Source organism: Canis lupus, chromosome X (genome assembly GCF_048164855.1).
Source record: "Canis lupus baileyi chromosome X, mCanLup2.hap1, whole genome shotgun sequence".
Classification (NCBI taxonomy): Eukaryota; Metazoa; Chordata; class Mammalia; order Carnivora; family Canidae; genus Canis; species Canis lupus.
In genome coordinates, this window is record NC_132876.1 from 41,778,504 (window position 1) to 41,805,921 (window position 27,418).

General features: G+C 36.7%; 1 pseudogene; it reads left to right on the forward strand.

Moving 5' to 3' along the window:
- The window catches only part of LOC140628449 (glyceraldehyde-3-phosphate dehydrogenase-like), a 52,490-nt pseudogene extending 26,613 nt beyond the window's left edge, over positions 1–25,877 (forward strand).
- Positions 25,878–27,418: the final 1,541 nt, after the last annotated feature.

A 27,418-nucleotide genomic window follows, 5' to 3' on the forward strand; every position in this document is an offset into this window, starting at 1 on the left:
TACCTCCAGCTTTGTTTTTCTTTCTCAAGAGGGCTTTGGCTATTTGTGGTCTTTTTTGGTTGCATATCAATTTTAGAATTATTTGATCTAGTTCTGTGAAAAATACCACTGGTGTTTTGTTTTGTTTTGTTTTACCACTGGTGTTTTGATAGAGATTGCATTGAATCTGTAGATTGTTTTGGGTACTATGTTCTTTTTAACAATGTTAATTCTTCAAATCCATGAGCATGGAATATCTTTCATTTGTGTCATCTTGAGTTTCTTTCATCAGTGCTTTATGGTTTTCAGAGTACAGGTCTTTAATCTCCTTGGTTAAGTTTATTCCTAGGTATTTTATTCTTTCAGGCATGATTGTAAATGGAACTGTTTTTTTTTTTCATTTCTCTTTCTGCTATGTCATTATTAGCATATAGAAATGCAACAGATTTCTGTATATTAATTTGTGTATCCTACAACTTTACTGAATTCATTTATTACTTAATAGTTTTTTGGTTGAGTCTTTAGAGTTTGCTATGTATAATATCATGCCATGTGCAAGTAGTGACAATTTTACTTCTTCCTTGACAATTCAGATACCTTTATTTCTTTTTCTTGTCTGATTGCTGTAGCTAGGTCTTCCAGTCCTATGTTGAATAAAACTAGTGAGAGTGGAAATCCTTGCCTTGTTCCTGATTTTAGACGGAAATCTCTGGTTTTTACTGTTGAGTATAATGTTAACTGTGGGTTTGTCATACCATAACAGTTAATATGGCCTTTATTATGTTGAGGTATATTCCCTTTAAATCCACTTTGTTGAGAGTTTTTATTATGAATGAATATTGAAGTTTGTCAAATACCTTTTCTTCATTATTGATATGATCATGTGATTTTTAAAATTTATTTATTCATGAGAGATACACACAGAGAGAGAAGCAGAGACACAGACAGGGAGAAGCAGGCTCCATGCAGGGATCCTGATGTGCGACTCAATCCTGAGACTCCGGAATTAATGCCCTGAGCCAAAGCCAGAGGCTCAATAGCTGAGCAACCCAAGCCTCCCTGACCATACGATTTTTATCTTTCATTTTGTTAATGTGGTTTATCATGTTGCTTTGTGAATATTGAACCATAGTTGTATCCTTGGAATAAATCCCACTTGGTTGTAGTGAATGATCCTTTTAATGCATTGTTGAATGTGGTTTGCTAATGTTCTGTTGAGAATTTTTGCATCTATTTTCGTCAAGGATATTGGCTTGTAGTTCTCTTTTTTGGTAGTGTCTTTGTTTGGTTTTGATATCAGGGTAGTGCTGGCCTTGTAAAATGTATATGAACACCTGTCTTCTACTTTTTGGAATATTTTGAGGAAAATGGGTATTGATGCTTTAAATATTTAATAAAATTCACCTGTGAATCCATTTGGTCCTGGAATTTTTTTTAATACTAATTTAATTATGTTACTAGTAATTGCCCTGTATAGATTTTCTGTTTCTTCCTGATTCAGTTTTTGAAGGTTATATGTTTCTAAGAATTTATCCATTTTTTCCAGGTTGTCCAATTTGTTGGCATATAATTCTTTTAGTAGTCTCAAAATCTTTTGTATTTCTGTGTTGCTAGTTGTCACTTCTACTCTTTTCTTCTATTTATTTGGGTCTTTTATACTTTTGTTGAGTCTGGTGAAAATATTAATTTTATCTTTTCAAAGAATCAGCTCTTGATTTCATTGATCCATGGATCTTTTCTTTTTTAAAAAAAATTATTTGTTTTAGAGAGAGAGAGTGAAGGTGGAGGGGCAGAAGGAGAGGGAGAGAGAGAGTCTTTTTTTTAAATTTTTATTTATTTATGATAGTCACACACACAGAGAGAGAGAGAGAGAGGCAGAGACATAGGCAGAGGGAGAAGCAGGCTCCATGCACCGAGAGCCCGACGTGGGACTCGATCCAGGGTCTCCAGAATGGCACCCTGGGCCAAAGGCGGGCGCTAAACCGCTGCGCCACCCAAGGATCCCCATACTTACCTGGCAGGGGAGATACCATGATCACGAGAGTCTTAAGAAGACTGTGTGCTGAGCATGAAGCCCAATGTGGGGCTTGATCTCATGACCCTGAGATCAATGACCTGAGGTGAAACCAAGAGTTGAGTACTTAACCGCCTGTGCCACCCAGGTCCCTCTCTTTGTTCTTTTCTATTGTTGTAAAATCTCTATTTCATTTATTTCCACTCTGATTGTTGTTCTTTCCTTCCTTCTCCTAACTTCAGGCTTTGTTCTTCTTTTCCTAGTTTTTTTAGGAGTAAGTTTGATTTTTTTTTTTTTTTTTTTAGATTTTTCTTGTTCCTAGAGTTAGGCCTATATTACTATAATTACTATAATCTTTTCCCTCCTAGAATTGCTTTCACTGTGTTTCAAAGATTTTGTAATGTTGTGTTTTCATTTTCTTTTGTCTCCATGTTTTTAATTTTTTCACTGACTTCTTTGTTGACCCATTGGTTGTTTAATAGTGTGTTATTTAACCTTCACATGTTTGCATTTTTTTTCAGTTTTTTTATTGTGATTGATTTCTAGTTTTAAACCATTCCAGTCAGAAAAGATGCCTTCTATGATTTCAGTCCTAAATTTATTGAGACTTGTTTTCTAGACTAACATGTCATCTATCCTGGAGAATGTTCCTTGTGTACTTGAAAAGAATGTGTATTCAGTTGTATTTGGATGGAATGTTGTGTATATATCTATTAAGTCCATCTGTTCTAATGTGTCATTCAAAGACATTATTTCCTAGATTTTCTGCCAATATGATATATTACATTGATCTAAGTGGGATGTTAATATCCCCTCTCTGACTATATTGCTATCAATTTCTCCCTATATGTATGCTAATATTTGATTTATATATTTAGGTGCTTCAATGTTGTATACATGGATATTTACAATTGTTATGTTATTTTCATTGGAATTATCCCTTTATCACATTATGTAGTGCCCCTCTTTGTCTCTTATATATATTCTTTGTTTTAAAGTCTATTTTGTCTAATATGGGTATTGCTATCTTGGATTTTCATTTTCACTTTATTTTTTAATAATAAATTTATTTTTTATTGGTGTTCAATTTGCCAACATACAGAATAACACCCAGTGCTCATCCTGTCAAGTGACCCTTCAGTGCCCGTCACCCATTCACCCCCACATCCCGCCCTCCTCCCCTTCCGCCACCCCTAGTTCGTTTCCCAGAGTTAGGAGTCTTTATGTTCGGCCTCCCTTTCTGATATTTCTCACACATTTCTTCTCCCTTCCCTTATATTCCCTTTCATTATTATTTATATTCCCCAAATGAATGAGAACATATAATGTTTGTCCTTCTCCGATTGACTTACTTCACTCAGCATAATACCCTCCAGTTCCATCCACGTTGAAGCAAATGGTGGGTATTTGTCGTTTCTAATGGCAGTAATATTCCATTGTATACATAAACCACATCTTCTTTATCCATTCATCTTTTGATGGACACCGAGGCTCTTTCCACAGTTTGGCTATTGTGGACATTGCTGCTATAAACATCGGGGTGCAGGTATCCTGGCATTTCATTGCATCTGAATCTTTGGGGTAAATCCCCAACAGTGCAATTGCTGGGTCGTAGGGCAGGTCTATTTTTAACTCTTTGAGGAACCTCCACACAGTTTTCCAGAGTGGCTGCACCAGTTCACATTCCCACCAACAGTGTAAGAGGGTTCCCTTTTCTCCGCATCCTCTCCAACATTTGTGGTTTCCTGCCTTGTTAATTTTCCCCATTCTCACTGGTGTGAGGTGGTATCTCATTGTGGTTTTGATTTGTATTTCTCTGATGGCAAGTGATGTAGAGCATTTTCTCATGTGCATGTTGGCCATGTCTATGTCTTCCTCTGTGAAGAGGCTTTAGAACAGATATCTGTAGACTCTTTCTTAAGAAATTTTCATTTTATTCTCACCATATACTCATAATTAGAGATAAGGAAAAGGAGACACGAAGTGTTAGACACTTGCCCATACCAAGTAGTGATTTATAATCAAATACAAGGAGTGAGCACAATTTTTCTAACCAATAACTTACAGTATTTCTATTAGATCACAACTGATAATCCAACCAAACTCTAGTCTTTTATGTACAGATAAATTATTTCATTGTAATAACAATGTCTGCATGCTATAACATACTATGGCAACATTGAGAATTCTTGAAGACCTAGAGAAACTTCAGCCATGGGCAACCTCAACCCATGTGTTATGATCAGATGGGATATAGCTTGGGTTCAGTAACATCTATTTCAGGGATGCATGTTACTAACATCAGGTAAATGACTTAAGGTAAATTTTCTGGTAAGAATTCCTAGTTAGTATATATTTTCCAAATATGATTCCTGGGGGCAAGTACATATCTTCAACCACAGGTAAATTTATAAATGTAAAGGTGAAAGTGGTCCCAGCTTTTTAAATGAATCCTGCTGCTTCTTAGAGCTAGAAAGCTGAAAGTTTTCCATCTGTGCTGGATGGAGAGAGCAAAATGAAACAGTAGCAATTAGATGTAGACAGATTGCATCTTGTTATATGACTTCTCAAACTGCCAAAGCTATCCATTATGATATGGGCTGTTTCTTTGGGTAGTGAGTCTTTATTACTGGATAACTTCAAGCCAAGGTATACTGTAGAATTAATTCTTGCACTCAGTGGGCACTTGGTCTAGATGAGTTTAGAAATCTTGACTTACTTTAAGTTTTTATCATGACTTCTTGGGTAAAATCAACTCGGCAATATCCTTTCTCTCCATGTTAGTCTGTTCAGATCGCCATCATAAAACACCATCAACTGGGTGACATAAACAACAGAAATTTATTTTCTCACAATTCTAGCAGTCTAAAATCAGGGTGCCAGCATGGTCAGATTCTGATGAGGGCTCTCTTCCTGGTTTGTAGACGGTCACCTTCTCACTGTCTGTGCATGGCCTTTTCTCCATGCATGTGCCAGGAGAGACAGGATTTCTTTTACTTACTCTTTTTTAAAAAAATATTTTATTTATTTGTTCATGAGAAACACACAGGGACAGAGAGAGGCAGAGACTTAGGCAAAGGGAGAAGCAGGCCCCATGCAGGGAGCCCGATGTGGGACTCTATCCCGGGACTCTGGGATCACGCCCTGAGCCAAAGGCAGACTCTCAACCGCTGAGCCACCCAGGTGTCCCATACTTCTTCTTTTTATAAGGACCACCCTTGTGACCTCTTCTAATCTCCTAAAAGCTCTATTTCCAAATATAGTCATGTTAGGGATTAGGACTTCAACATATGAATTTTGGGGCACATAACTGAGTCCATAGGTCTCTATCTGATTCCTGCTCAAATTGTGCATGTGTGTGTGTGTGTGTGGGGTGTCTGTGTGTCTGTGTGTATTCAAAACAATTCACTAGGATACAAGGTTACGGAGCTTATTACTTGACTGTCTGATTCATCTATGTAGTTCTCAAAGTAACTTGGTATAGTGCTTTTCACATAGTAGGTTCTCAATATATGTTGAATAAATGAATGAAGCACTTACACAGGTGGAATGAGATATTTTAGCCCTAACAGACAAACACTGTTTCCTTCAAAGGTTTAGTACTCACTAAAATGTCCTAACTCCAGAACATGGGTTCTAAAGTTCTTTATAGGGGATCCCTGAGTGGCTCAGTGGCTTAGCGCCTGCCTTCAGCTCAGGGAGTAATATTGGAGTCCCAGGATCGAGTCCCACATGGGGCTCCCTGCATGGGGCCTGTTTCTCCCTCTACCTGTCTCTGTCTGTCTCTCTCTCTCTGTGTGTTTCTCATAAATACATAAATAAAATCTTTAAAAAGTTCTTTATAATCTAGTTCCTCCCCACATTTTCTGCTTCATCTCCCACTTTCGATTCCTATCACCCAGAATCCAGCCACACCAAATTTCTTGCACTTCTCTGAACACATTAATTTCTTTCTTTCATACCTCCAAACTTCTGCCTGTTCACAAACCCCTTTTCTCAAAATTGTCTTTCTTATCTTTTCACCAGGCAACCCCTTCAGGACTCAATTCAAATGTCACAATCTTCATGAAGATTTTTCTGATTCCTCAAGAAAAAAATAACTTCATTATTTGGCGATTCCACAGAATTGTATTCATGCCTCTATAATAGCCCTTTTCACATAGCCTTGTTGTTACTTATATCTGTTGCCCCCAGCAGACAGCAAACTACTCAAGGACAGAAACCGTCATCTCTTTGTATGCCTAGCATGTACTAAATAGTACATAGTGGGTGTTCAGTAAATGTTGGAAACATATGTGCTTTTGAGCTGCACAATCTGATATTACCTTGGATACTCTTTTTATTTAGAAATGAAGTTTAGTTTTATTTAAGTTATCAATCGTATGAAAAGAAGATAAATGGCAGAATGAGGCATGTGATATTGCATTTATTTTAGATAGATAGATGATAGATAGATAGATAGATAGATAGATAGATAGATAGATGATAGATTATTTATAGGAAATTTTATGACATATGGAGATGGCTATGCCTGAAAAGCTAGTAAATTTGATGTGTCAAAAGTTGAATAGCCCGAAGAAATGCGTGTACATGCATACATAAATACTCATAGTTGTAATTTTCTTTTTCTGATTCAACATGATTTTGATTTTGGCATGTAGCCTTGTAAACTAATCAAATTAATACACACTACATCTAGAGAAAGGTAGTTAATTCAACTTTCCAGTTGAAATATTAAATCTGTGCATTTTTTCTAGACAGTCTCTATGTGGGCATATGTGAATAAGATCTGTTCCTACATTTCAGATGTGGTCATTTGGTAAAATTAGTTACTGAAGATGTTTTTCATCAAATTTTAAATTTCTAATATCAGTCCTGTAATCAAGATTGAGAGATATGGAACATTAAGGGAGCAGAGATTAAAGAGGATTTGGCATGGTTTTATACGCAGAAAAAAAGGAGATCCCCCCCAAAAAGATGAAAGAAATAGTTATCACTACATCTCTATCTACAGGAATTTGTCCGTGTGGGCTAAATGAAAATTGGAACAATATTTTGGCCGATATAGGCTGGAATAGGAGAATTATCTTTCTAGTCTCTATGCTCTAGATAAATGTTTCTCAGTATGGTCCCTGTACCAGCAGCATTGATATCACCTGATAGCTTAATAGACACTCAAATTCTTGGGTCCCACCAAAGATATGCTGAATCAGAAATTCTTGGGGTAGGGCTTAGCAGTCTGTGTTTCGAACAAACCCTGCAGGTGATTCTGATTGAATTCAAGTTTGAGAATGAAGTACTGCTGTACATTTCTGGACTTCGTAAATTTCCTGGATAATCACCTATCTTTCTTCCTCATTTTTTCCTTTATGGGGTTAATGATATATTGTTTTTTGGAGTTAACTATTATTTTTATATTATAAAGACTGTCCCAGCCCCCTTTGTCTATGTGCTTTATAATGCTTGTATTCCTCAGGTTGTCCAGAAGCCTCAGGTCATATTTCCATCCTTTGATCATTAACTTGGCTCTTCATTCTTAGAATATAAACTTTATCTTCCCAGCTTTAAAAACCTGGAAAATATACACTCAGATAATAGAAATCACATACACTGTTTTCAGGGAGTGTGGAATGGGTGTGAGAATTAAGTCTTCCTAACTAAAAGTCCTGTTATCCCACTTCTGGGACTCTGTATTAGATATAATAAAACAAAGGTGGCAGTAAATATCTACAGTTTTTCATTATAACCCTGGTTGTCATACTGAAAAATCGGATAGTTCTAATGTTTGTTTACAGGGATACAATCATATAAATTATATTAAATTCATTTTAGTGAATATATATCTGCTAAAAAATTTCTTAGCTCAGTACGTACTCATATGGAAAGATGTGTTGTAAAGTGATAAAAGTAAAATCAAGGTGCAAAACAGTATTGTGTATACATTCTCATCACTTGGGAGAAAAAGACCATTTGAGTTTACAGCATGAACATATTTTATATTTAAAATATAAAAGAAAACACAATCTGTATTTATTGACAACAAATGATAATCACAATATGGTTTTAACTACAAAAAGAGTACATTACAAAAGAACATGCAGCAAGAACTTTTGAAATAATGTGCCTGTCTCAATGGGGCATGCCTGTTGCATGGGTGTATGCATTTGTTAAAACTTATTAAGTGGTACCACTAAAATTTGTGTATTTCAGTGGATGTAAATTTTATCTGTGAATGAAACTGGACCTCTCAGTTCACCATATACAAAAACCAACTTGAGATAGCCTTGAATGTAATGCCTGAAACCATAAAACTCCTACAAGAAAACAGGGGATAAACTCCTCAACATTGGTTTTAGGAATGACTTTTTGGATTTGATACCAAAACCAAAGGAAATAAAAGCAAAACTGAACAAGTGGACTTACATCAAATTAAAAAGCTTCTGCTCATCAAAGGAAATCATGAATAAAATGAAAGGATAGCACAGAATGGATTAAAATATTTGCACACCATATGACTGATAAGGATTTAATATCTAAATTATATAAGAAACCTATACAACTCAATATAAAAAATGACCTAATTAAAATTGGTAAAAAGACATGGAAACAACCTAAATGTCCATTGATGGATGAGTGAAGTCGTGATATATACATATACATATACATATACATATACATATACATATACATATATATAGTATATATAGTATATGCATATATAATACATATGTATTACATATTAACTATGTTATATATAATATATGTAAATATTATACACATATATATTGTATATATATTTCAGCCCTAAAAAAATGAGGAAATTCTACCATTTAATGCAACAACATAGATGGGCCTCGAGAGTATTATGTAAGTGAAATAAGTCAGACAGAGAAAGACAAATATTGTATCATCTCACTTATATGTAAAATATAAAAACAAAAGAAACCCCACCAAACTCAGAGCAAAACAGATCAGATTTGTGATTACCAAAGGTGGAGGTATGGAATTGGAAAAAAATGGTCAAAAGGTACAAAATTCTAGTTATCAGACAAGTACTAGGAGTGAAATGTAGATTATGGTAGCTACAGTTAACACTACTTTATGATATATTAGGAAAGTTTTAAGAGAGTAGATCCTAGAGTTCACATCCCAAAGAGAAATTGTTACTCTTTTCTTTTTATTGTATCTATATGAGATGTTAGGTGTTAACTAAATCTATTGTGGTAACCATTTCACATTTCACCATCATATGTAAAATAAAACCATCATACTGCACACCTTAAACTCATACAGTGATATATGACAGTTATTTTTCAATTAAACTGGAAATAATCGGGATACCTGGGTGGCTCAGCGGTTTGGCACCTGCCTTAGGCCCAGGGTGTGATCCCGGGATCTGGGATCAAGTCCCACATCAGGCTCCCTGCATAGAGCTTGCTTCTCCCTCTGCCTGTGTCTGCCTCTCTCTCTGTGTCTCTCATGAATAAATAAATAAAATCTTTAAAAAAATAAAAAATAAAAATAAGTAAACTAGAAAAAAATGTCCTTTAAATAGACATTAAAAAAAAACTTACAAATGTTCAACAGGTACATGAAAAGATGCCCAACATCACTCATCATTAGGGAAATGCAAATCAAAACCATAATGAGCTCTCATCTCATGCCTGTTAGGATGGCTATTATCAAAAAGACAAGAGATAATAAATACTGGTGAGGCTATAGAGATAAAGGAACACTTGTGCACTGTTGATGGGAATGTAAATTAGTGCAGCAACTATGGAAAACAGTATGGAGGTTCCTCCAGAAATTAAAAATAGAATTACTATATGACCCAGCTGTTCCACTTCTGGGTATATATCCAAATTAAACCAAATCATTATCTTGAAAAGGTATCTGTACTCTGATCTTCACAGCAGCCTTATTCACAATAGCCAAGGCATGGAAACAACTTAGGTGTCTGCCCATCAGTAGATAAAAGGACAGATAGATAAATAAATAGATAATGATAATAAGCATAAAGATAATGTGATATATATGCATATATATATGCATCACAGAATATTATTCAACCTTAATGAAGTGTGAAACCCTGTCATTTCTAACAACATGGATGAACTTGGAGTGAATTAGGTTAAGTGAAATTAGCCAAAGACAAATACTACATGGTATCAGTTATATGTGGAATCTAAAAAAATAAAAGTTGAACTCACAGAAACAGAGAGAAGACAAGTGGTTGCCAAGGGCTGAGGGGTGGGGGAAATAGGGAGAAGTTGGTATCAGGGCACAAACTTTCAGTTATAAAATGTTTAAGGTCTTAGGATCTAATGTATAACATGGTGACTGTAGTTGGTGACACTGTGTTGTATAACTGTATAACTGAAATTTGCTAAATGGAACAGACAATGAGCAAGTCTCTTCCTACTTCAGCCTTGCAGTCTCCTTCTAACACTTGCTACTGGCAGAGCCTGATGTGAATCCAGTTGTCAAATGTAGAAATGTAGTTTTCTGACTCCCAGCCTCAGCATCACAAAGCATAGTATAGAAGAGTTGGTCCGAGTTAAGACACCATAACTCAATGACTGGCACATGTCATAAGTGCTTCTCCTGAATCACCTCTTACCTTGTCCAATAGGAGCTCTTCCCTGCACCAGAGTGATCTTTTCTGTACAATTTTAATGTTTTACAAGATTCATGTATATTCAGCAAAAATAGATAACTCCATTTAAAAATTTAATTAATTGATTTTAATGATGACAGATGGTATAATTTAGTGGGGGGATGAGAGCTTTCCAACTTTTGCTTGAATACCTCTGGGGTTCAGGTGCTACCTACTTTAAGAAACATCTGTTCACTCAGCATAATACCCTCCAGTTCCATCCACACAAACATTATATGTTCTCATTAATTTGGGGAATATAAATAATAGTGAAAGGGAATAGAAGGGAAGGGAGAAGAAGTGGGTAGGAAATATCAGAAAGGGAGACAGAACATAAAGACTCCTAACTCTGGGAAACGAACTAGGGGTGGTGGAAGGGGAGGAGCGTGGGGGGTGGGGGTGAATGGGTGGCAGGCACTGAGGGGGGCAGTTGATGGGATGAGCACTGGGTGTTATTCTGTATGTTGGCAAATTGAACACCAATAAAAAATAAATTTATTATTTAAAAAATAAATAGACACCATCCATTTACCTATAAAAAATAAAAGAAACAGTCTGTTCTATTGCTGGAAAGGCTCTGATTGTAAGAATGATTTTGCTTATAACAAACTGAAATCTGCCCATCTCAATTTTTATGTTACTGGGAAAACACTGAACAAGATGGCATTCTACTACATAGTGATCCCATAGTATAAAGGAAACTTAGGCAGCTAACTGTAGCACAAAGTGTTGATGATGACATAGACAGGGAGCACTGGTGATGGCTATAACAAGAGTTTTTGAAAAGAAGGCACAAAAACTTCGAAGGTATTTGACCCAGGCACTACCTGGAGTGAGAAATGACAAAGCCACAGAAACTCATCTGAGACCTTTCTGGGGTCCCCAGTTGTTCTCAGCTGGCCTGTGTGCATTATCTTGCAAGGGGCACTGTATTTCTGGTGATTCTGCATAGCAGGAACACCACTTGATGGTGCACACTAGGCCTGAAATAAACAGCCATGCCACTAGAAATGCTCAGCAATCAGAAAACAATGAAATTCTAATCAAACTATCAAGACGTTGATAGTTTAGGTATATAATTTTATTATGCCTGAGATATATATTTAAGGAAAAATTCCCAAGTTTGCAGATGATGCTAAATGATACAGGAGCTGCTAGTTCTTCTCAATAACAGAATTCAATTAAAAATGATTGTGACTAATTTGGGGGAAATGCCCCTTACAGAAACAGGATAAAACTTAAAACGGAAAAATACAAGTTGTTACTTCTGGGACGGACTGACAACTAGGTACCTGCGTAAAAAGGAAAATAGTGAGTAGAATGAAAAGGATCAGAATTTACCAGAATCTTTTTTTTTTAATTTATTTTTTATTGGTGTTCAATTTACTAACATACAGAATAACCCCCAGTGCCCGTCACCCATTCACTCCCACCCCCCGCCCTCCTCCCCTTCTACCACCCCTAGTTCGTTTCCCAGAGTTAGCAGTCTTTACGTTCTGTCTCCCTTTCTGATATTTCCCACACATTTCTTCCCCCTTCCCTTATATTCCTTTTCACTATTATTTATATTCCCCAAATGAATGAGAACATATAATGTTTGTCCTTCTCCGACTGGCTTACTTCACTCAGCATAATACCCTCCAGTTCCATCCACGTTGAAGCAAATGGTGGGTATTTGTCATTTCTAATAGCTGAGTAATATTCCATTGTATACATAAACCACATCTTCTTTATCCACTCATCTTTCGTTGGACACCGAGGCTCCTTCCACAGTTTGGCTATCGTGGCCATTGCTGCTAGAAACATCGGGGTGCAGGTGTCCCGGCGTTTCATTGCATTTGTATCTTTGGGGTAGATCCCCAACAGTGCAATTGCTGGGTCGTAGGGCAGGTATATTTTTAACTCTTTGAGGAACCTCCACACAGTTTTCCAGAGTGGCTGCACCAGTTCACATTCCCACCAACAGTGTAAGAGGGTTCCCTTTTCTCCGCATCCTCTCCAACATTTGTTGTTTCCTGCCTTGTTAATTTTCCCCATTCTCACTGGTGTGAGGTGGTATCTCATTGTGGTTTTGATTTGTATTTCCCTGATGGCAAGTGATGCAGAGCATTTTCTCATGTGCATGTTGGCCATGTCTATGTCTTCCTCTGTGAGATTTCTCTTCATGTCTTTTGCCCATTTCATGATTGGATTGTTTGTTTCTTTGGTGTTGAGTTTGATAAGTTCTTTATAGATCTTGGAAACTAGCCCTTTATCTGATATGTCATTTGCAAATATCTTCTCCCATTCTGTAGGTTGTCTTTGAGTTTTGTTGACTGTATCCTTTGCTGTGCAAAAGCTTCTTATCTTGATGAAGTCCCAATAGTTCATTTTTGCTTTTGTTTCTTTTGCCTTCGTGGATGTATCTTGCAAGAAGTTACTGTGGCCGAGTTCAAAAAGGGTGTTGCCTGTGTTCTTCTCTACGTTTAATTGGGGTTCCCGAGGGCGCCGAAAGGGACAGAGGGCCAGAATATGTATTTGAACAAATTCTAGCTGAAAACTTTCCTAATCTGGGAAGGGAAACAGGCATTCAGATCCAGGAAATAGAGAGATCCCCCCCTAAAATCAATAAAAACCGTTCAACACCTCGACATTTAATAGTGAAGCTTGCAAATTCCAAAGATAAGGAGAAGATCCTTAAAGCAGCAAGAGACAAGAAATCCCTGACTTTTATGGGGAGGAGTATTAGGGTAACAGCAGACCTCTCCACAGAGACCTGGCAGGCCAGAAAGGGCTGGCAGGATATATTCAGGGTCCTAAATGAAAAGAACATGCAACCAAGAATACTTTATCCAGCAAGGCTCTCATTCAAAATGGAAGGAGAGATAAAGAGCTTCCAAGACAGGCAGCAACTAAAAGAATATGTGACCTCCAAACCAGCTCTGCAAGAAATTTTAAGGGGGACTCTTAAAATTCCCCTTTAAGAAGAAGTTCAGTGGAACAGTCCACAAAAACAAGGACTGAATAGATATCATGATGACACTAAACTCATATCTCTCAATAGTAACTCTGAATGTGAACGGGCTTAATGACCCCATCAAAAGGCGCAGGGTTTCAGACTGGATAAAAAAGCAGGACCCATCTATTTGCTGTCTACAAGAGACTCATTTTAGACAGAAGGACACCTACAGCCTGAAAATAAAAGGTTGGAGAACCATTTACCATTCGAATGGTCCTCAAAAGAAAGCAGGGGTAGCCATCCTTATATCAGATAAACTAAAATTTACCCCAAAGACTGTAGTGAGAGATGAACAGGGACACTATATCATACTTAAAGGATCTATTCAACAAGAGGACTTAACAATCCTCAATATATATGCCCCGAATGTAGGAGCTGCCAAATATATCAATCAATTATTAACCAAAGTGAAGAAATACTTAGATAATAATACACTTATACTTGGTGACTTCAATCTAGCGCTTTCTATACTCGATAGGTCTTCTAAGCAAAACATCTCCAAAGAAACGAGAGCTTTAAATGATACACTGGACCAGATGGATTTCACAGATATCTACAGAACTTTACATCCAAACTCAACTGAATACACATTCTTCTCAAGCGCACATGGAACTTTCTCCAGAGTAGACCACATATTGGGTCACAAAGCGGGTCTGAACCGATACCAAAAGATTGGGATTGTCCCCTACATATTCTCGTACCATAATGCCTTGAAATTAGAACTAAATCACAACAAGAAGTTTGGAAGGACCTCAAACACGTGGAGGTTAAGGACCATCCTGCTAAAAGATAAAAGGGTCAACCAGGAAATTAAGGAAGAATTAAAAAGATTCATGGAAACTAATGAGAATGAAGATACAACTGTTCAAAATCTTTGGGATGCAGCAAAAGCACTCCTAAGGGGGAAATACATCGCAATACAAGCATCCATTCAAAAACTGGAAAGAACTCAAATACAAAAGCTAACCTTACACCTAAAGGAGCTAGAGAAAAAACAGCAAATAGATCCTACACCCAAGAGAAGAAGGGAGTTAATAAAGATTCGAGCAGAACTCAACGAAATCGAGACCAGAAGAACTGTGGAACAGATCAACAAAACCAGGAGTTGGTTCTTTGAAAGAATTAATAAGATAGATAAACCATTAGCCAGCCTTATTAAAAAGAAGAGAGAGAAGACTCAAATTAATAAAATCATGAATGAGAAAGGAGAGATCACTACCAACACCAAGGAAATACAAACGATTTTAAAAACATATTATGAACAGCTATACGCCAATAAATTAGGCAATCTAGAAGAAATGGACGCATTCCTGGAAAGCCACAAACTACCAAAACTGGAACAGGAAGAAATAGAAAACCTGAACAGGCCAATAACCAGGGAGGAAATTGAAGCAGTCATCAAAAACCTCCCAAGGCACAAGAGTCCCGGGCCAGATGGCTTCCCAGGGGAATTTTATCAAACGTTTAAAGAAGAAACCATACCTATTCTCCTAAAGCTGTTTGGAAAGATAGAAAGAGATGGAGTACTTCCAAATTCGTTCTATGAGGCCAGCATCACCTTAATTCCAAAACCAGACAAAGACCCCACCAAAAAGGAGAATTACAGACCAATATCCCTGATGAACATGGATGCAAAAATTCTCAACAAGATACTGGCCAATAGGATCCAACAATACATTAAGAAAATTATTCACCATGACCAAGTAGGATTTATCCCTGGGACACAAGGCTGGTTCAACACCCGTAAAACAATCAATGTGATTCATCATATCAGCAAGAGAAAAACCAAGAACCATATGATCCTCTCATTGGATGCAGAGAAAGCATTTGACAAAATACAGCATCCATTCCTGATCAAAACTCTTCAGAGTGTAGGGATAGAGGGAACATTCCTCGACATCTTAAAAGCCATCTATGAAAAGCCCACAGCAAATATCATTCTCAATGGGGAAGCACTGGGAGCCTTTCCCCTAAGATCAGGAACAAGACAGGGATGTCCACTCTCACCACTGCTGTTCAACATAGTACTGGAAGTCCTAGCCTCAGCAATCAGACAACAAAAAGACATTAAAGGCATTCAAATTGGCAAAGAAGGGATCCCTGGGTGGCGCAGCGGTTTAGCGCCTGCCTTTGGCCCAGGGCATGATCCTGGAGACCCGGGATCGAATCCCACGTCGGGCTCCCGGTGCATGGAGCCTGCTTCTCCCTCTGCCTGTGTCTCTGCCTCTCTCTCTCTCTCTCTGTGTGACTATCATAAATAAATAAAAATTAAAAAAAAAACAAAAAACAAATTGGCAAAGAAGAAGTCAAACTCTCCCTCTTCGCCGATGACATGATACTCTACATAGAAAACCCAAAAGTCTCCACCCCAAGATTGCTAGAACTCATACAGCAATTCGGTAGCGTGGCAGGATACAAAATCAATGCCCAGAAGTCAGTGGCATTTCTATACACTAACAATGAGAATGAAGAAAGAGAAATTAAGGAGTCAATCCCATTTACAATTGCACCCAAAAGCATAAGATACCTAGGAATAAACCTAACCAAAGATGTAAAGGATCTATACCCTCAAAACTATAGAACACTTCTGAAAGAAATTGAGGAAGACACAAAGAGATGGAAAAATATTCCATGCTCATGGATTGGCAGAATTAATATTGTGAAAATGTCAATGTTACCCAGTGCAATATACACGTTTAATGCAATCCCTATCAAAATACCATGGATTTTCTTCAGAGAGTTAGAACAAATTATTTTAAGATTTGTGTGGAATCAGAAAAGACCCTGAATAGCCAGGGGAATTTTAAAAAAGAAAACCATATCTGGGCGCATCACAATGCCAGATTTCAGGTTGTACTACAAAGCTGTGGTCATCAAGACAGTGTGGTACTGGCACAAAAACAGACACATAGATCAGTGGAACAGAATAGAGAATCCAGAAGTGGACCCTGAACTTTATGGGCAACTAATATTCGATAAAGGAGGAAAGACTATCCATTGGAAGAAAGACAGTCTCTTCAATAAATGGTGCTGGGAAAATTGGACATCCACATGCAGAAGAATGAAACTAGACCACTCTCTTTCACCATACACAAAGATAAACTCAAAATGGATGAAAGATCTAAATGTGAGACAAGATTCCATCAAAATCCTAGAGAAGAACACAGGCAACACCCTTTTTGAACTCGGCCACAGAATCTTTAAAAAAAAGAATTTACCAGAATCTATACCATAAAGTTCTTGTGGGGAAAGTATCCAACCAAAGCAGGCTAAAATTAAGATAAAATAGTTCTGGGAGATGAACTTTTACATTATAAATTTTCCAGAGCTCTCTCATTCACTTTCTCTCTCTGCCCTTTACCCATTTACTTATACCTCTCATTTTCCCAGAAAAATAGACATCTAATGACACATAAAATAAAATATAAGGTGAATTTAAAAATAGCAAAGGAGAGAGAAACAAGTATTGGGATATAAAAAGGCTGGAATGGGGCTCAAAATGCAAGTTGTAAAGAAATATGTTCTTCCTATTGGTGGAAAACAAATTTAGTTTTAAGCTTACTGGCTGCTAATTAAGAAGAGAAGAAAGAAAAAAAGCAGGCCAGCTACACAGATTAGAAGTGTATGGTGTGTCTAGTAGGCCACTATAGTACCAACATGTGTACAAAGTAGAAATGTGATTAAAGAAATTGAAATATCAGTCTTATGAGGAAGGGTTAAAGGAATTCAGACTATTTAGCTCAAAGAAGAGAAAGATAGTGAGTGACTTGGCTATTTTCAAATGTTTCAGTGGACTTTATGTGAGAGATTCAAAGCATTGGTTTCTGTGTCCATGGAGAATAATAAAAGGAAGTGGACTTTAAATAACAATCTGATAAAAAGTTTACAACACACATAACAATAAGGATCCATATCCATAATGTATAAAGCACTTCTACAAATTGGTTAGAATACTTAATAACAACTTAATAGAAAAATGGCCAATGACATGAACATGTAGGTTACAGAAGAAGAAGTACAAAAGACTGATACAAATGAAAAGATACTCAACCACACTAGCAATCAGAAAAAATACAAATTATATTAGCATCATTTTTTTTCCTTCATCAGACTGGAAAACTTAAAAAAAATGCTATTAACAATTGTTGAGAAAAATATGGGGAGATCACAGTCTGATAGTGGTATACTTTGGAGTATAATTTGGGAGTGTATATTAAAATGGGAAATGTGTATGTTCTGCAGCTCAGTTTTCTTGATTATTAGAGTAATTAGTGTTATTTGCTGTTAGTTTGCTTCACTTTCTGGACATACAGTAAGATTGCACTCAGTGGCTCTCTTATGGTTGCTTAGGACAGTATGTCTAATTTTGGCCAATGAGTTGTTCCTTCTGTGACACGTGGGAAAACCTGAAGAGCTTGCTTTCCTTATGCTATGAAAACTGTCTATGTTCAAAATAGTGACTGCTCCAGCAGCTTGGGTCCCTAAGTCCAATGAGCAGAGCTCTCTAACCCTCAATGGACATGCATCTTGAGCAAGAAATAATATCTTTTTTCAGTCATCAATCAATGTAGAGTGAAGTAAAAAAATTACTAGGTTAAAAACCATGCAAAATGATATACATAATATGATAACATTTATGTTAAAAGTTCAAACCACAAAGTAATGTATGTATCCTCTATAGTTACACTTAATGTATATTATTGCCAATGCACAGGAAAGAGTAAAAAAGAATACACATCGTAACATGCACACTCAAGATGGTGATTGCTTTGAGGACAGCACTGATTAGACCAGATTTGGGAATAGTGGGAAAAGAGGATTCAGCCTACTCTAATTTTTTTTAATTTTAAAAGAAGACTATATTAATTTTGAAAATAATTCAAAATGTTAAAATAATGTAGTGTAAGGAAGAGTTCTTTTGTGTGCAAGGGAAGAACTTGTTACCATTAGTTTTAAAATATCAATGGAGGGGGCACCTGAGTAGCTCAGTCGGTTAAGCATCTGCCTTTGGTTCAGGTCATGATCCCGGGGTCATGGGATCAAGCTTCGTATTAGGCACCCTGCTCAATAGGGAGCCTACTTTTCCCTTTCCTTCTGCCACTCCCCCTGATTGTTCTCTCTCTGTGTCAAATAAATAAATAAAATCATTAAAAATTTTAAAATTCAATAGAATGTAAACTCAGTGGAGAGTAAACTGGCCATATGTATCTATATAAAAATGCACACATCCTGTGATTCAGTATTCTAGAGGCACATGTGCATATAATGTATATACTAGGATGTTTGTTGCTGCACTGTTCGTAATAGGAAAAGACTGAAAAAAAAAAAACCCTTAACATCCTTCAGTAGGGGATTGGCTAAATTAGTTGTTTTACATTTATACAGTGGAGTACCTGGCAGTAGTTTAAAAGAAAGAAGCAGTTCTATATTATTGATATGGAAATATGTTCAAGATTGTTAAGTGAAATAAGCAATGTAGAGAATATTGTATATAGTATATAATCATTTATAGAAAGAAAAATTTAAAGATAACCTAGATGTAGCTCTTCTCTCCAAACCAACAAATACAGGAGCAGAATGATAACCTCACTGGACAAATTGTTCATCTTGTACAGAATAAGGAGGTGACAAAGGGCCTCAACATGCCTGTGAATTGGAAAGCATAGCCTATCCCAGCTAAAAAACATCAAAACAGTTTTTACTTTATCCTGAAACATTTAAAAGTATAATAATAGTAAAGAATGACTTTTGCAAGGATGCCTATACAGGACTAAACAAACCATGTCTGAGTAAGCAATGGCTACAGGGAGAAACAAAGTAAAAATGTAAGCATCAGAATCAACCAGGTAGTAGTAAAAAAAGGACCTGCATACAACTGGGAGATGCTGCAGGATCCCTGAGGGTGAGGAGGAAGATTTCAAGAGTATAGGTTCTACACTAGAGGAGACAATACAGGAGAATCTGGAACAGTGTTTTTAGAAGCCTTGTCCTGTGAAGGGGCAATTCATATGTAGGCAGCATCTAGGTAGTCTATAGAAAGTCTAGGAAGATATCTTGATGTGGAACAATAGGCTACTTCATGTTCCTCTATACCTGAGGCTCACAAACATCCAGTCATTCTCTGGCCTTAGACACCCCCACCATCGCAGGTGAGGAAATGAATGCACAGACTGTGTGCTGTATAGAGTCAGATTGTGGCCTCTAGGTACAATTGTACACTAGGGTGCTCATTCGCAGGGACCCAGAGTCGCTATTAGCTGAATGTAGGCAGTGTATTAAAAATATTAAAAAGGTCTCAAATAAGATTGAAATAAAAATGAAGACAAGCTGCCACCAGGCTCTCATGTCCATTTTTAAAGTTTTGCTTGTACTATTACCATTATTATGCAGTGATTCTTGATATACAGTCTTTGCCTTCAAGAGATTATTTTGTCTCCATCAGGGACTTTGCCCACAGTCTTATTCAATAATCACAGTACACCTTCACATTTTGAAAGACTGGGTCCTTGGGATGCCTCGGTGGCTCAGTGGTTGAGTATCTGCCTTTGGCTCAGGTCGTGACTCTGGGGTCCTGGGATGAGTCTCACCATCAGGCTCCCTGCAAGGATCCTGCTTCTCCCTCTGCCTCTGCCTCTCTCTCGGTGCCTCTCATGAATAAGTAAATAAAATCTTTTTTTAAAAAAAAGAAAGACTAGGTCCTTATGTAATCCAAAAAAAATGCCAAGATATTGTAATATGGCTTTCACTCAGATTTATCACAGCTATGAAGAAAGATAACACTAAAGATTTTGATAACCTATCTTCAAGCACAGTGGTAAGAGAAGATGCAATTTAAGGCTTTCTCTTAAAAAATGAAGCAATGAATAATGCCTAAAGATTTCAGTTATCGTTTGTAATCTGTTTTTCATACAGAAATGCAGTTGATAGTAATGATTATAAGATAATTTATCTGCTTTTAATTATTGATATGTTGTTTCTAGTCCTTCAAGATCAACTGCATTATCAATCATGACTACCCTAAAATAAAAATGTTTTTAGACAAAAAATAATAGAATTTATTTTGTTGTATACAAAACATGGGAAAACATAAAACTACTATCTTTTTATGTTTTCTCCAAAAGGTTCCATTTTCAGCAATATAAGAAACTGTGTGCCCAGAATGATCTTCCATCTGAAAAAAACAAAAATAATAGTCAAATACTTTTAGTGACTTTTGGGGTCTGAAAAAAAGGTGAAGAATAGTTTGGCTAAGTATTTAAAAATATGCCTTCCATATAGAATTGCTGAATAGCTGTACTGTACACCTGAAATTAATATAACACTGTATATTAACTATACTGGAATTAAAATTTTAAAACTTTAAAAAAATGGCTTCCCAGAAAGCTAAATAGAACACTGAAGCTTTCATCTTGATAATATTCACTAAATTGGGTAGAATTAAACATTACTTTTTACATATTTAAAGGATGCAGGGAACAGAATACAAAGCCCAGGGACTCGTCAGGTGTGGAATCCACCAAGAGGTCCTTATACAAATTTTGAACCTCCAATTTCTGAGGTCATTTAAGAGTAATCTAGAAAGAAATCTGCCTTTTCAATAACCAAAAGGAATATATTGCCTATCTTGAGCCTTGGAGCTGAACAATCATGGAAAAATAAAAGAGAATATAGAGAGGGAAACCACCTTACATAAAAAGAAGCAAGAATAAGAATTACATTGACTTCTTTACAGAAACTATATAGGAAGAAGAACGTGGATTAAAATATTAAAGTGTTAAAAAAAAAAACAAATCATTAACCCAGAATTCTGTGAACCCAGTGAAATGATTCTTCAAAAGTGAGAGTAATACTTTCTCAGACAAAACAAAATTGAGGGAATTTGTTACTACTAAATCTGTCTAGCAAGAAATGTTTCTAAAAGTTCTTCAGAAAGAAGAAAGATTATATGAATCAAAAATTCAGATTTATGCTATGAAAGGAAAAACATTAGAGGAGCATTAGGAATATATGAAGGTAAAATAAAATCTTTTATTTGTCTTATATTCAATCAAACAGGTAACATTTTGTTCAAAATAGTTGCAACAATGCATTCAGTAATATAACTCATGGATAGTGAAATGAATGACAACAATGCTATGAGGGATAAGAGGGAGGAAATAGGAATACTTTGTTATAAGCTACTTGTACTATCCATGTAGTAATGGACTATTATTTGAAAGTAGACTTGGATTAATTATAAATGTATATTGTAAATGAGTGGACAACCACTTAAAACAGAAATGCAATTGATATGCTAAGAAAGTAGAAAAAAATGAAATCCCGTAAAATACTCAAATCCAAAGAAGACAGAAAAAGAGTGGAAGACCAGAAAAAAATAATAAATAAAAAAGGCAATTAATAGAAAATAATAGGGACGCCTGGGTGGCTCAGTGGTTGGGTGTCTGCCTTTGGCTCGGGGCGTGATTCCAGGATCCAGGATTGAGTCCCACATCGGGCTCCCTGCATGGAGCCTGCTTCTCCCTCTGCCTATGTCTCTGCTTCTCTCTCTTCTCTCTCTGTGTCTCTCATGAATAAATAAATAAAATCTTTAAAAAAAATAGAAAATAACAAATGGTGGTTGATGTTACTACAACTATATCAACAATCACTTTAAATGTCAACAGATTAAATATACCAGTTAAAGACAGAGACTGTCAAAATGGATAAAAAAAAAACCAAGACCAACTGTATGTTGTCTACAAAAAAACAAAGACACTTTAAATGTAAAGACATATATAGATTAAAGGTAAAGGGACAGAGAAAGATATAACATGCCAACAGTAATCAAGAGAAAGCTAGAGTGGCTTTGTTAATATCAGACAAAGTAGACTTCGAACAAGGAAAATTATTAGGGATAGAGAAGGGCATTACATAATGATAAAAGTTCAATTCTCCAGGAAGACATAGCAATCCTTAATGTGTATGCATTAATGTGTCTGCATAATGCATATAGCAGTGTCTAAATATGTGAGGCAAAAACTGATAGAACTTCAAGGAGAAATAGATGAATCCACTATTATAGCTGGAGACTTCAACACTCCTCTACCAATAATTCATGATCCAGGGGCACCTGGCTGGCTGAGTCAGTAGAGCATGACTCTTGATCTTGGAGTTTTAAGTTTGAGCTCCACACTAGGGGTGGAGACTACTTAAAAATAAAAATAAAAATAAAATGAACAGACGCAACATGCTGAAAATTAATGACATTGTTGAATTGAACTGTACCAACAGTTAACTGGATCTAACTGATATCTATAGAATACATTATCTAACAACAGCAGAATGCACACTCTTCTCAAATTCATACAAAACATTCACCAATATGGACCATAGTCTTGGCCATAAAACACAGCTTAACAAAGTTAAAAGAAGAAAAGCCATACAGTATATGCTCTTAAACTACAATGGAATTAAACCAGAAATAAATAAGAAAGAGATAATTGAAAAAAAAATACAACATGCTTCTAAATAACATGTGGTTCAAAGAAGTCTCATGAGAAATTAAAACATATTTTGACTGATGAATGGATAAAGAAGTTGTGGTATATATATCTACAATGCAATATTGCCCAGCGATAAAAAGAATGAAATCTTACCATTTGCAATGACATAGAGTTAGAGTACATTATGCTAAGTGAAATAACTCAAAGAAAAACAAATACCATATGATTTCACTCATGTGGAATTGAAGAAACAGAACAGAAGGACATAGGGGGAAAAAGAGAGAGAGCGAGGCAAACCATAAAACAGACTCTTAACAATAGAGAACAAACTGAAGGTTGCTGAAGGGGAAGTGGGCAGGGAGATGAGCTAAGTGGATGATGGGTATTGGGAAGGGCACTTGTGATGAGCACTGGGTATTTTTTTTTAATTTTTATTTATTTATTTATGATAGTCACACAGAGAGAGAGAGAGGCAGAGACATAGGCAGAGGGAGAAGCAGGCTCCATGCACCGGGAGCCTGACGTGGGATTCGATCCCGGGTCTCCAGGATCACGCCCTGGGCCAAAGGCAGGCGCCAAACCACTGCGCCACCCAGGGATCCCGAGCACTGGGTATTATATGTAAGTGATGAATTACTGAATTCTACTTCTGAAACTAATATTACACTATTGGTTAACTAACTGGGTTTTAAGTAAAAACTAGATCCTACAAAAATATTTTAAACCAATTTAAAAATAAAATGATAAAAAAATAAAAAATAAAAAAAAATAAAAATAAAATGATAAAATATGTGGTATGCAGAAAAAGCAGTAATTAGAGGGAAATTTATTGCATTGGATATTAGAGAATAAAGACTTCAAATCGATAATTTAAGCTTCCACTTTAGGAAATGAGAAAAGGAGAACAAATGTTAAAATAAAAGAACAAGTTAAATACAAAATTAGCAGAAGAAATAATAAAAAGTAGAGCAGAAATCAATAAAATTGAAAACAAAAAATCAGTAGAGAAAAATCAACAAATCCAAAAGTTCGTTCTTTGAAGAGGTCAATAAAACAGATGAATTTGTAGTTAGGTTAAGTAAGTGAAAAAAGAGAACAGACACAAATTTGCTAAAACTAGAAATGAAATAAGGACCATCACTACTGATCCCATAGACATTAAAAGGATAATAAAAGAATAATAAGAACAACTCTCTGTTCCCAAATTAGATAACTTAGTTGAAATGGAACAATTCCTTGAAAGACTTAATTTACCAAAACTCACAAAAGAAGAAATAGACAATCTTAATAAGTCTGCATCTATTTAAAAAATTAAATCGATAATTAATGACATGACAAAACAGAAAGCAATAGGCTGAGATGGTGAATTCTACCAATGTAAAATCTACCAAACATTTAAGGAAATTATACTAAATCCATATAAGCTTATCTAGAAAATAGAAGTTGAGGTGATACTTCCTAACTCATTCTGAGGCTGGCATTACCCTAATACCAGAACCAAATATATTACAAGAGAGAGAAACTACAGACCAGTGTCTCTCATGAACATAGATGAAAAAATCCTTGAGAAAATATGAGCAAATTGAATACAAAAATGTATAAAGAGAATTATACATCATGACATTATGGGATTTATTCCAGATATGCAGGGCTGGTGTGACATCTGAAAGTCAATTAATGTAGTCCATCACAACAAGCTAAACAATACAAATCTTATGGTCATATGAAAAGATACAGAAAAAGCATTTGGCAGGCTTTCTGCTCTTCCCATTTAACAGATAGATGCATGTTCTTGTGCAATGCCAACCACATCCCTGAAACATGATAATGAAGGTCGAGTAAATGGATTTGCCTATATTGTGTGCTTGGCAAAGTGGATAATGCCTCTATCAATGACTCCATTGATTTCAATTACATGAGCTACATGTTCTAGTATGATTCCATCTATGGCAAATTCAGTGGTACAGGCAAGGCTGAGAATAGGAAACTTGTCATCAATGAAAAACCTATCTCCATCTCCTGAGAGTGAGCTCCTGCCGGCATCAGCACCCAAGTGATGTGGATGCTGAATGCATTGTGGAGCCCACTGGAGTCTTCACTACTATGGAGATGGCTGGGGAGTCACTTGAAGGTAGGGCCAAGAGGGTCATCATCTCTGTCCCTTCTGCTAATATCTGCATGTTTGTGATGAGCATGGACCATGAAAAGTATGACAACTCCCTAAGATTGTCAGCAATGACCCCTGCACAACCAATTGCTTGGCCTCTCTGGCCACAATCATCCATAACAACATTTGCATCATGGAGGGACTCATGACGACAGTCCATGCCATCACTTCCATGCAAAAGGTTATGGATGGCCCCTCTGAAAAGCTGTGGTGTGATGGCCAAGGGGCTGCCCTCAACATTATTCCTGCTTCTTTCTACTGGTGCTGCCAAGGCTGTGAGCGAGGTTATTCCTGAGCTGAATGGGAAGCTCACTGGCATGGCCTTACATGTACCCATCCCCAGTGTAAGAGTCATAGATATGACCTGCTGTGTGGAGAAAGCTTCCAAATACAATGCCATCAAGAATGTGGGCCACCTCAAGAACATCTTGGACTACACCGAGACTTTAACAGTGATGCTGGGGCTGCCATTGGTCTCAATAATCATTTCATCTATAGCTCATTTCTTAGTATGACAATGAATTTGGCTACAGGAACCAGGTGTTGGACTTTTTACGGTCCACATGGCCTCCAAGGAGTAAGAGACCCCTGGACTACCAGACCCAATGAAAGCACAAGAGGAAGAGAATTCTTCAGTTACTGGAGACTCCTAGCCCCAACCCATCCCTCAACACATTGAGACTCTCACAACCTCAATACAGTTTCAATCCCAGATCCCCTGTAGAAAAGGAGAAGCTTACAGAGCCCTACCTTGTCATGTATGATCAATAAAGTACACTGTACCCAGCCAGAAAAAAGGAAAAAGCATTTGATAAAATTCAACACCATTCATGATAGAAACTCATAGCAAAGTAGGAGTCAAGAGGAACTTCCTTAATTTGATAAAGAACCTCTACAAACAACCTATGTCTAACATATTCCATAATAGTAAGAAACTAGATGCTTTTTCCCTAGAATAAGAAACAAAGTCAGAATGTTCATCTCACCATTCAACATCATTATCTATTCAGCACCATACTGAAATCCTAGATAATGCAATATGGAAGAAAAGGTATACAGATTGGGAAGGAAGAAAATAAACTGTCTTTGTGCATAAATGATATGACTGTTTCTGCTGAAAAACCCAGAGAATCAGCCAAAAAACTCCTAAGAAGCAGCTATAGCACAGCACATTTACAGGATACTAGAATAATACACAAAAGTCAGTTGAAAAATTGGAATCTGGAAATGAAAACAATAATGAGGTGCCTGACTAGTCAGAAGAGCATGCAACTCCCGATCTCAGGGTCATGAGTTCAAGCCCCATGTTGCACATAGAACTTAATTAGAAGAAAACAGTATCATTACTGTACGTGGTATTATGCACTTTAAAATATGTTAAGATGATATATCCCATGTCAAATGTTCTGACCAAAAACAAAGCAAAACAGAAAAGAACACAATGAAAATTGGGGTGGGGGGTAATGGATATGTTTAATATCTTGGTTGTGATGCTAGTTATCACAAGTCTATTTATATGTCCAAATTCATCAAGATACACATATTTGATGTGTGTAATTTTTTGTATCAATAAACAAACTATAATGAGTGCTTAAAAAAGTATTATATTTTTTAAAGATTTTATTTATTTATTCATGATAGACACAGAAAGAGAGAGGCAGAGACACAAGCAGAGGGAGAAGCAGGCTCCATGCAGGGAGCCCAATATGGGATTCGATCCCCAGACCCCAGGATCACGCCCTGAGCCAAAAGCAGATGCCCAACTGCTGAGCCACCCAGCCATCCCTAAAAAAGTATTTTAACCACAATAACACTTATATTAGCACCAAGGAAATGAAATACTTCAGTATAAATCTGACAAAAGGGCAACCCTGGTGGCTCAGCGGTTTAGCGCCACCTTCAGCCCAGGGCCTGATCCTGGAGACCCAGGATCGAATCCCAGGTCAGGCTCCCTGCATGGAGCCTGCTTCTCCCTCTACCTGTGTCTCGGCCTCTCTGTGTGTGTGTGTGTGCGTGTCTCTCATCAATAAATAAATAAAATCTTTAAAAAAATAAATCTGACAAAATATGTACAAGATCTATATGAGGAAAGCTCTAAAACTCTGATGGAAAAAAAATCAAA